Source organism: Capricornis sumatraensis, chromosome 22 (genome assembly GCF_032405125.1).
Source record: "Capricornis sumatraensis isolate serow.1 chromosome 22, serow.2, whole genome shotgun sequence".
Taxonomy (NCBI): Eukaryota; Metazoa; Chordata; class Mammalia; order Artiodactyla; family Bovidae; genus Capricornis; species Capricornis sumatraensis.
In genome coordinates, this window is record NC_091090.1 from 9,557,441 (window position 1) to 9,569,875 (window position 12,435).

Sequence of the window (12,435 nt, forward strand, 5' to 3'; positions counted from 1 at the left end):
AGTTCAATTCAGTTGCTCAGTATGTCTGACTCTTTGTGACCCAAAGGACTGCAGCACTCCAGGCTTCCCTGTCCATCACCAACTCCTGGAGCTTGCTCAAACTCATGTCCATCGAGTTGGTGATGCCATCCAGCCATCTCATTCTCAGTCTTCTCCTGCCTTCAGTATTTCCAAGCATCAGGGTCTTTTCAAATGAGTTAGTTCTTCATATCAGGTGGCCAAAGTATTGGTGTTTCAGCTTCAGCATCAGTCCTTCCAACGAATATTCAGGACTGATCTCCTTTAGGATGGACTGGTTGGATCTCTTTGCAATCCAAGGAACTCTCAAGAGTCTTCTCCAACACCACAGTTCAAAAGTATCAATTCTTCGGTGCTCAGCTTTCTTTATGGTCCAAATTCACATCTATACATGACCAGTAGAAAAACCATAACCTTGACTAGATGGACCTTTGTTGACACAGTAATGTCTTTGCTTTTTAATAGGCTGTCTAGGTTTGTCATAGCTTTTCTTCCAAGGAGCAAGTGTCTTTTAATTTCATGGCTGCAGTCACCATCTGCAGTGATTTTTGGAGCCTAAGAAAATAGTCTGTCACTGTTTCCACTGTTTCCCCATCTATTTGCCATGAAGTGATGGGACTGGGTGCCATGATCTTAGTTTTTTGAATGTTGAGTTTTAAGCCAGCTTTTTCACTCTCTTTCACGTTCATCAACAGGCTTTTTAGTTTCTCTTCGCTTTCTGCTGTAAGGGTGATGTTATCTGTGTATCTGAGGTTATTGATATTTCTCCTGGCAATCTTGATTCCAACTTGTGCATCATCCATCCTGGCATTTCACATGATGTACTCTGCATATAAGTTAAATAAGCAAGGTAACAATATACAGTGTTAACATACTCCTTTCCCAGTTTGGAACCAGTCTGTTGTTCCATGTTCAGTTCTATCTGTTGCTTCTTGACCTGCATACAGATTTCTTTGAAGGCAGGTAGGGTGGTCTGGTATTCCCTTCTCTTTAGGAATTTTCCAGTTTGCTGTGATCCACACAGTCAAAGGCTTTGGCGTAGTCAATAAAGCATAAGTAGATGCTTTCCTGGAACTCTCTTGCTTTTTCTGTGATCCAGCGGCTGTTGGTAATTTAATCTCTGGTTCCTCTGCCTTTTCTTAATCCATCTTGACTATCTGGAAGTTCTTGGTTTTCTCCTGTAGGGTTGTGCTATACTTACTGTCTTCTGTATATTTGCTAATGTGTATGGAATTTGTTCCCTATTTGTTTAAATCACTAAAACATACAAATGTACACGTGCATGCCTGACACTTCAATTTTATGTATCATTCTCCAGGTGGGAGAATCTCTTGCAATATGCCTTCCTTATATGTGAAAAAAACATTCATCCGCTGCCAATGGTTCATTAATCCAAAGTGTGCGTGTGTGCTAAGTCGCTTCAATTGTGTGCAACTTGGTGCAACGGTATGGACTGTAGCCCGCCAGGCTCTTCTGTCCATGGGATTCTCCAGCCAAGAATACTGGAGTGGGTTGGCATGCCCTTCTCCAGGGGATCTTCCAGACCCTGGGATGGAAGTGTCTTATATCCCCTGCATTGGCAGGAGGGTTCTTTACCTCTAGCGTCACCTGGGAAGCCCCATCCACAGTGCAATAAAATGCAATCCTATGCTGTGCTATTGTCTGTAAATCTAGGACCCCCTTTTTGGACTCCAGTTTCTCTGCCAAAGAAAGCCATTTAAGGGCCAGAAGCTGCAGAAAGGGCACATACACCTCGTAGTGTATTTCACGTTTCTATATAGGATTTCAAAGTCATTGTAGACGATGGTAGTGTATAGTAATAAGACCACAGTCTTCAGAATTCCCATATGGAGAAAGTACATCTTGAAGTTTCAGTTTATAAATCTAACCAAAAATAAAAGCAAAAATAAGACTTTCAGAACAATAAAAATATTTCAGATGTTGTTGGAAAGACTGGTGCTTATCACAGTGCTAAGACTAGAGTTGATACTTAATAAATATATCAACAGCTTTCTAGGATCATCTATTTTACTAGGATTTAGGGAGTTGTATACAAAGGGTAACAAAAAGTAGGTGGTTACTATAATAACAGTAGCTACCATTTGCTATTATTTATGTCAAGATAAAGTAAGCAAAATGATGATAGTTGATTTTCTTTAAAAAAATTACCTGATCCTTGATTCATATGAAGGGAATTGGTACATTCTTAAGTCTAATAATAAAATGAACACCATCCAGCTTATGAGCAGTTGAAGCTATTTGTGTGCTTGTTCCTGAAAACCCAAGTTGTAAATAAATAATCTAATTGTCCTGTAAAATACAGTCAAAGCAAGTGAGAGACTGCTTATCCATGAATTTATTTTACAGAAATATCAGAGATATGGAAAATTAGACAAAGATTCACATATAAATGTTTATCACAGTATTATTGTTTACCATTGCCTAAGTTGAGAATATTTCAGTTTTAAAGAGAAGATAAAAAGTTGTACTTTGTTTCCTGAAATATTGAAATGCTACACTTTATACAGCAAATAGAAATTATGTTTTAAAGATATTTTATTTAATAGTAACACTGGAAAGTGCTTAGGCTGTAATGTTAATTAGATGAAAGTGAAAGTGAAAGTCGCTCAGTCGTATCTGACTCTTTGCGACCCCATAGACTATACAGTCCATGGAGTTCTCCAGGCCAGGATACTGGAGTGGGTAGCCTTTCTCGTCTCCAGGGAATTAAATAAAAGTATGAAATAAATTTTATTTATACATTATACATATATTAGTTAGAATAAATTCATGCGCAAAACGAAGGAAGCAGCAAGCTTTCATTAACCGCTCGGTGGTAACTTTAAATTTTAATTCAGCCCCCTTTCTGTACTTTCTAAATTTTTATAGTAAAAATTATTTTTATAATCAAAAGCAAGCATAAGCATCGTTGAGTGAAAGAAGATAATGAAACAGCTTTACATGTTTCTTTACAAAATAACAATCCAACATTTCCAGGCAGACAGAGGCAAAGAGCTAAACTAAACTGAACAAAACACCAGGATTTTTTTTTTTTTTAAGTTTCTCTTATTTTTCTTAGGCCACGAGAGGCATAGGATGAACACAGATAATTTATTTCTTTCCATTTTTATGGAAAATGTTCTTGACAATTAAAAACCTTGTCTGTAATTCTCTGAAAGTGAGAAGAATGTATTAAAAATACTTCATTTATTTATCAGGTGATCACAGTTAAAATGCAAAGAATTTCAATTTGAAAAACTAATTTTAATACTGAATTGCAGTTATTATTTCTGGAGTGCTAATTATTTGTGGCTTCATATATTTCTCAACTTAAGAACTGAAATGGGAAAAGAAACTAGTACTTTCAGACAGTTTCAAGTCTTGGTCACCTCTTAAAACTCTTGTTGTCAAGCATGTGGGTTTTATGTATGTACTTCATTGTTGTTGTTCAGTTCCTCAGTTGTGTCCGATTCTTTGCGATCCCATGGACTATAGCACGCCAGGCTCCCCTGTCCATCACCAACTCCCAGAGCTTGCTCAAACTCATGTCCATCGAGTCAGTGATGCCATCCAATCATCTCATTCTCTGTCTTCTCCCCCTGCCTTCAAGATTTCCCAGCATCAGGGCCTCTTCCATTGAGTCAGCTCTTTGAATCAGGTGGCCAAAGTATTGGAGTTTCAGCTTCAGCATCAGTCCTTCCAATGAATACTCAGGACTGATCTCCTTTAGGATGGACTGGTTGGATCTCCTTGTAGTCCAAGGGACTCTCGAGAGTCTTCTCCAACACCACAGTTCAAAAGCATGAATTCTTCAGTGCTCAGCCTTCTTTATAGTCCAACTCTCACATCCATACATGACTACTGGAAAAACCATAGCTTAGACTATATGAACTTTTGTTGGCAAAGCAATGTCTCTGCTTTTTATATGCTGTCTAGGTTGGTCATAACTATACTTCCAAGGAGCAAGGGTCTTTTAATTTTGTGGCTGTAGTCACCATCTGCAGTGATTTTGGAGCCCAAGAAAATAAAGTTTGTCACTGTTTCCATGATTTCCCCATCTATTTGCCCTGAAGTGATGGGACTGGATGCCGTAATCTTAGTTTTCTGAATGTTGAGTTTTAAGCCAGATTTTCACTTTCCCCTTTCACTTTCATCAAAAGGCTCTTTAGTTCCTCTTCTCTTTCTGCCATAAGGGTGGTGTCCTCTGCCTATCTGAGGTTATTTATATTTCTCCTGGCAATCTTGATTCCAGCTTGTGCTTCATCCAGCCTGGCATTTCTCATGATGTACCCAGCATATAAGTTAAATAAGCAAGGTGACAATATATAGCCTTGATGTACTCCTCTAGTGTTTTTTTAAATTTTTTTTTCTTATTTAAATGCAGTTGATTTACAATGTTGTGTTAGTTTCAGGTGAACTGCCAAGTGTTTCAGTTATACATTTATACATACATATATGTTGTTGTTTAGTTGCAAAGTCATGTCTGACTCTTTTGTGATCCCACAGACTATCGCCTGCCAGGGTCCTCTCTGTCCATGGAATTTCCCAGCTAAGAATACTGGAGTGGATTGCCATTTCCTTCCCCAGGGGATTTTTTCAACCTGGGAATCAACCTGTATCTCCTATTTGGCAGGCAGATTCTTACCTCTGAGCCACCAGAGAAGCCCAACATGTTCATCTACATTCTCATCTATTACAGGTTATTAAAATATATTAACTGTAGCACTGTTCTTGTGCTATGCAGTAGGTCCTTGTAGGCTGTCTGTTTCATATATAGTATAAGATGTAATAGTGTTTTGAATTCAACTAAGAAAAAATTAACTTCTCATCTACTAAAAGGAAAACTCCTACAATTATGGGGGAGATCTACATGGTTAACACCAGGCTATGGTCATTTAAGTTTAAAGGCTCCCCTATGTTGGGAACGGTTAAATCATACTAAAAATGATCAACCTGGTAATTATGAGACAAGGCTGGGTGCTTTATGAACTATGTCTGTTATTACCCTTAGAGAGAGTGATTGGTGGAGAACTCAGTGGATTTGTGGCACTCATTTATGGCCTTGACATCTACAGGCATGATACGAAGGTGTAGCCTGGGATTCCCATGAATTTAAGGTCATACATGTTAACAAATTACAGGTAACCACAACCAATCTACCATTGGTATGATCCCAGTGGGTCAAAGATCTGTATTCTACTGGTATGACCATTTAGAAGCTTGTGTGTGTGTGTGTGTGTGTGTGTGCCTTCAATGGGGTTGGAGGATGTAATTGACCATATCTAAGCCTTGACAACTTGCATAAGCCTTAAATGATAGTAACCAGGCTATTAGCCTATTGAATTCTGAGATCTCTATGATAAGAAAGGCAGTGCTACACAACTGCAAGACCCTTGACACCTTACAGCATCTCAGCGACATATCTGTGCTATTCAGTTCAGTTCAGTTCAGTCACTCAGTTGTGTCCGACTCTTTGCAACCCCATGAATTGCAGCACGCCGGGCCTCCCTGTCCATCACCAACTCCCGGAGTTCACTCAAACTCACGTGAATTGAGTCTGTGATGCATCCAGCCATCTCATCCTCTGTCGTCCCCTTCTCCTTCTGCCCCCAATCCCTTCCAGCATCAGAGTCTTTTCCAGTAAGTCAACTCTTTGCATGAGGTGGCCAAAGTACTCAAGTTTCAGCTTTAGCATCATTCCTTCCAAAGAAATCTCAGGGCTGATCTCCTTCAGAATGGACTGGTTGGATCTCCTTGCAGTCCGAGGGACTCTCAGGCGTCTTCTCCAACACCACAATTCAGAAGCATCAATTCTTCAGCGCTCAGCTTTCTTCATAGTCCAACTCTCACATCCATACATGACCACTGGAAAAACCACAGCCTTGACTAGACGGACCTTTGTTGGCAAAGTAATGTCTCTGCTTTTGAATATGCTATCTAGGTTGGTCATAACTTTCCTTCCAAGGAGTAGGCGTCTTTTAATTTCATGGCTGCAGTCACCATCTGCAGTGATTTTGAAGCCCCCCAAAATAAAGCCTGACACTCTTTCCACTGTTTCCCCATCTATTTCCCATGAAGTGATGGGACCAGATGCCATGATCTTCGTTTTCTGAATGTTGAGCTTTAAGCCAACTTTCTCACTCTCCTCTTTCACTTTCATCAAGAGTCATATAATTCAAACTGAATGCTGTATTTTTTTACCTGGTAAATCCTTTAATGTAACACATTTGAACCACATGAAAAATCAGAGATCTGCTCTAAGTGACCCATTCCCTAGTCTTGACAATCTTTAAAAAAACACTCGTGTGGGAGGCTCATGGCTAAAACATTTACTTTTAATTCCTCTAATGTTATTAACTATACCATTTGTATTTTGCTTGTTTCACAAGATTATTATTTCTTGTATTACCAAGTATATGATTGACCCTTCAAAGGAAATGATGACTAGACTTGAAGCAGTTGATCAAAGGTATAGTTTGATATATGATTAATGATTGTAATAGTGTACCTCTAGAAGGCAGTGGCAATCCACTCCAGCACTCTTGCCTGGAAAATCCCAGGGATGGGGGAGCCTGGTGGGCTTCCGTCTATGGGGTTGCACAGAGTCGGAAATGACTGAAGTGACTTAGCAGCAAGAAACAATTGAAAAGTCAGTGCAGGCTGTACTCTTTAAGGCAGTGCCTTTGATATTGCAAATGTGCACGTGTGTGTGTGTGTGTGTGTGTGTGTGTGTGTGTGTGTGTGTGTGTGTGTAGGTGTCTGTGTGCTAAGTTGCTTCAGTCATGACTGACTCTGTGACTGTATAGACTGTAGCCCGCCAAGCTCCTCTATCCATGGGAGTCTCCAGGCAAGAATACTGGGATGGGTTGCCATGCCCTCCTCCAAGGAATCTTCCCTCCAAGAATCAAACCCACATCTCTTATGTTTCTTGCATTGGCAGGCCAGTTCTTTACCAGTAGCGCCACCTGGGAAGCCCATGTATGCATGTGCATATATATAATTTCGCATATTTAAAGCTTACTTCCCATAAGGTATCATCTAGGAGTGTCAGGGTGGGGGTCCTTGCAGTGATTTAGGTTTATGCTTTATAGATATATTTTATGTTCAAGACACTGTCTGATCTATTAACCCTCTACTCTATAAATACTTTGATAGTGTTATGTAATCAAATATGAAAGAGACAGACACATGATGTCATCTCTTCCAAAACTCTTAAAATTATATATTTTATTCCTATCATCTCCCACCTCCTTCATTTATTCATACTGCTATTTAAATGTGTGCCATTTAAAAGAGTGTTCTGATATTTATCCAAATCTTTATTTTTCTTGGTAAAAATTTAACATGCTTTGCATCATTTCACTTATTTAATCTTTTCGTGTGAGGCAGACAGCCTCATATTCTGTATAGAAAGCATCACATTTCAGTCACACCTCATATATCTGGCCTTATTGGGAAATGAGGTTTCCACATGATTGAATTTTCCAGATAATACATCTGAGTTGACCAGGCTTTTGCTGAGCACCTTGCGCATGGCCAGCACAGGGCACACAAGGCAAGTAAGTAAGATTCCCACAGTTCATAGCCTGAGGCTGGGGTTGAGGTGGGCTTGCCACACACAGGCTTTAATAACTGTAAAACAATGCGCTAAGCAGTATGATGTAAGTATGTACTACGCGTTGTGGAAATACAAATGAGGGTAATTAATTCTTCATGTTGGAGGGTGAAGAACCTTGGGGAAAGCCACTGGGAGGCATTTACTCTTGAGTTGGGCCTTTGAAAATGAGTAAGAGCTTTTTTTAATGTCTAACTATATTTTTCTGACTCTTTATTGAAGTATAGCTGATTTACAATGTAGTGTGAATTTCTGCTGTGCAATGAAGTGACTCAGTTATGTGTGAGTATATATATATGTATATATATATATAATTTTCCGTATCCTCTTTCATTATGGTTTATCATGGGATGTTAAATATAGTTCTCTGTGCTAGACTGGAGGACCTTGTTGTTTATCCATCCTATATATAATCGTTTGCATCTGCTAATCCCAAACTCCACTCCTTCCCCCACCCCGAAGTCTCCTCAACCTTGGCGACCACAAATCTGTTCTCTATGACTGTGAGTCTATTTCTGTTTCATAGATAGGTTGATCTGTGTCATATTTGAGATTCTGCACATAATTGATATCATGTGGATTTGTCTTTCTCTTTCTGGCTGACTTCACTTTGTATGGTATTCTCTAGATCCATCCATGTTGCTGCTAGTGGCACAAGTTTGTTCTTTTTACAGTTGAGTAGTATTCCATTGTATCTAGGTACCACATCTTCTTTATCCATTCCCTTATCGATGGAGGTGTAGATGGTTTCCATGTTTTGGCTATCGTGAATAGTGCTGCTATGAATGTATGGGCACATGCACCATTTTGAATTTTATCTTTTTTTCTGGATATATGCCCAAGAGTGGGATTGTTGTATCATATAGTAAATCTATTTTTAGCTTTTTGAGAAACCTCCATGCTGATTTCCAGTTGGCTTTACCAACTTATATTCCCATCAATAGTGTAGGAGAAACTTCTATACTGAGAAGGAGTGGGGTGGTGGTTGGGAGAGATGTGAGAGAGATCCTAGGAGAAATATTCCTAAGCACTGACATGTCTAAGTACATAAAGAGTTGAATAATTAAATGGTAAGAACAATGCCACCAGTCCTGGTACTAAGCAAAGCAGTCAGCACTTGTCCACTTGGGGGTGCTCACTGTGTGTCTAGCACCGTGCTAAGTGCTTTCCTTGAGTTAATGTTTTTCACAAAGAGATACATTTATATATCCCCTGAAGAAAATGTGCTGTGTAGAATTCAACCCCTTCCTAATGTTCTACTGTGAATATAAATGTTGGTGCCCCATTGCAAAAACATTTTAAGCCGGCCTGCTGGCTGTCATTCGGCACCTTCCCTGCTTGGATATATTTAGTTGAGCTGTCATCATTCCAATCCACGGTCAGTTTCACGTTGACATCATCTCACCCTCTGGCTTCTCTAGGATTTGTGACTCTTCTGTGGACATACTTCAGGATGCACACTGACAGTAACACCCGGGGGACCTCATGGGCTCTTGAGAGCAGTGGAAATAACACTCAGATGGGCGGTGCCCTTGGCTCTGAGGATACAGGACAGCGCCCAGGCATGACTTGCGTCCCTGCACTTGCAGAGATCAAGCTCTAGCTCCAGTTCTCCACCGAGGGGATTCACCCCCAGGAGACATTTAGTGATGTCTGCAGGCATTTTGGGGTTTCACTGTTGGCGAGGGTGGAGGCCTACTGACATCCAACGGGTCGTAATGCTGGGGTAACGAAAGATGCTGCTGAAACTTCTGCCATAAACAGGGTACCCCCACCCAACAGAGAACGGTCTAGTCAAAATTTTCCATAATGCTGAGGTCGAGAAATGCTGCTCTAGCTATAGATTTACATTATAAAGCTAAAAATGGGAATAATTCATGCTCTAAAAACTCATTTTCTCCTTGACTATTTCATATCCATTGGGGTCATAAGAGTCATAGCATAGAAGAATTCTTAGGAACTTGAACTGGGCATATCATTCATTCATTAGGGAACTTAAAAGTAGTTGGTTTGTGTATGTAACACTCTCACTTCTTTGTTTCTTGTTGAGTGAGGGACTCTCTCATTCTGTGCGCGCGTGTGTGTGTATTCAGTAGCCCATGTATAGATGTCTTTGCAAGGGAAAAATATGAAATGGTGTAGTGCCGGGAAACCTACTAATATTATCAGTATCTTGGCAATTTAAAAAAAACCTGCAAAGAGAAAAGTGGTTGAATTTTCATACTGGGAATTCAGCTTGTTTTCCATTTTTGCCATTTGAGTCCATGTTATATTACTATTTTACCAGTTTACATCTATACCTTTTCAATGTAAACACAGCATTGAATTAGATAATCTGAAAATGGGTGTTCTGTGAGATTTACAGAAGCTTATTATTTCTTATTTGTTTTGGGAGAAAAAAACAATTATTATCTGAAAATACCAAAGTCAAATTCTAACACTTTTAAAGTTGCTCATGATAGAAACTATCGACATTATAAACTCCAGAGAATAACATTTGCATCCATTGTTAATGTGTCCCATGCTTGAACTGTATGTCACATTCCTCAGATGGTGTGTATTTATGGTCGGATACCCAGAAAAAGATGGATGCTTTCTTCTTAGGTGGTCATCATTACATTTCTACTAACCATGGTAAGCTATTCAGAGACAAAGGAGATGAAAGGAGTTGAAAAAGTTATAATGGAGAAAGTTTGGGGAAAGTGGAGATATCACTGTGCTCTGTAAGGTTCTTGCCTCATGGAAATAGAGTATTTTAACTTTTGCCTGGAAATTTATCTCTGTATCTTCTAGACAGTTTCCCAAAACTTTTCTTGACCAGATTTAGAGCTTTTTGGTTAGACAGTAAAATGTCTATGCTCCTGGATAACTGCTTCTGCTTCACCTTGTTTCTGTCACTCTCTCTTTCTCTCTCTCTCTCTATATATGCATATTTGTGTGTCTATATATATATACACACACACATATACATGAGTACATATGATTGAAACTGTAACAATATGAAGACTATTTCTCTTTCACCATCTCATTGTTGATTACATGAATAACTTTACTTCCTTTGGATGTTTTCAACTTCATTTTTTCCTCTTGTGGCAAAAGACTCAACTATAATTTTCCTCTCTTCCAAACAGAGATCCAGATTATATTACATTTGGTCTTCAAACACTTTTTTAAAGCAGGGATTATCATACTCTTTTTCTGCATGGGGAAACTGAGGCTGAATAATTCCTTAATTGTTCAAGCTCTGTCTGCTCCCTACATCTTTATTTACTTCATTATAATACATTGATATTTATATAAAGATGATAAAAACTGGTTTAGCTCTTCTGATGTCAGAGTCTAAGATGTGCATGCATGCTCAGTCGTATCCAGCTCTTTGTGATCCCAAGCACTGTAGCCTCCCAGCGCCTCTTGTCCATGGAGTTTTCTAGGCAAGAATACTAGAGTGGGTGACCGTTTCCTGCTCCAGTGGGTCTTCCTGACAGCAATCAAACCCATGTCTCCTGTGTCTCCTGTCTTGGTAGTTGGATTCTTTACCGTTAGCACCACCTGGGAAGCCCAATGTCATAGTCTTAGATATGTAAGACTATTTTCAGATGTGTGGTTTTAGGATGATGATAACTCAACTCTTACTGAATTTGGCTCCTGCTGCTCAGTCCTTAGCTGAAGTTCCTACCCTTTTGGTATTTCAAGACTCCCAAGGCACCTTTCCTCTGTCAGTAAAATAAACTGTATTATTCTAAACTATCATATACAAGCCCACCAATTTCCCGTGAATAGACATGTTTAAACCTCTGGTCATGAATGAAGTAAGATATGCTCACATGTATTTGTACCAAACTCTAGCTGTATCTACACATTTATGTATTATTTTTCACCTGTGAGTAATTACATTTAATATATCTGTATATTTCATATCTAATATATCTATTTGTTCTGCAAATCCTTTATCTGTTTTGTGTGACTCTATATTTAACAACTCCATGATAGCTTAATTTAGCTTTATGAGGAATATGTATGCAAATCTGTATCATACTCAATACAAAGGTTCAAATTTTACCTGAAAAATAAAAATACAAATTTTAGTCATTATGAGTTATATTGGTCAATGTAAATTGACTTCCATGTATTAGTTTTTGAAAACATTTCAGTGTTGATAATTGCTATAATGTCAATAAACTGAATGCTCACATCTAGGATTATTCCTGCCTTTTAAAAATTTTTTCAAAAATAGTATTATGGGTTAAACTCTGCTCGCCTCTTTCCCCCATCCATATGTTGAAGTTCTAGCCTCTAGTACCTCTGAATGTCACATTACTTGGAAACAGTCTTTAAAGAGATAACTCAAATATTCTTTAAAGAGGTCATTTTAAAGTAGTCTTTAAAGAGATAATTCAAAATATTCTGCTATTTTCAGGGAGTTAAGTGCTGTTCTTTAGTGGACTAATTTTATACTTCTAAAGAAATCACATCTCGATTTCTATAGAATGGATAGGAATTTATTTTTAAGATGCTGCTGTGAAAGTTGCTCTATGACTGAAAACGATGTAATTATTAACATCGTGCTTGTTAAAAATAGATTTGATTCTCCTAAAGCATATTCTCTTGTCTGTAGTTAATGCAGAAGAGTTCTTTATGCAAAAAGAAAAAGGAGAAATTTAAAAATAGAAGTTAAGGGTCCAAAATAAAATAGCTTTACTCAAGCTTATGAAGGTAACTGAATGTTTGTAACTTTTCAGAGGTGGACTAGAAATATATAGATTTTTCAAATCATACTATTTGCCTAGATTTACCTTCTAATG

At 38.6% G+C, this 12,435-nt stretch overlaps 1 protein-coding gene across 3 annotated transcripts in view; it reads left to right on the forward strand.

Moving 5' to 3' along the window:
- Nucleotides 1-12,435, forward strand: part of BMP5 (bone morphogenetic protein 5) — a 136,925-nt gene that overhangs the window by 77,436 nt on the left and 47,054 nt on the right. The window lies entirely within an intron of this gene.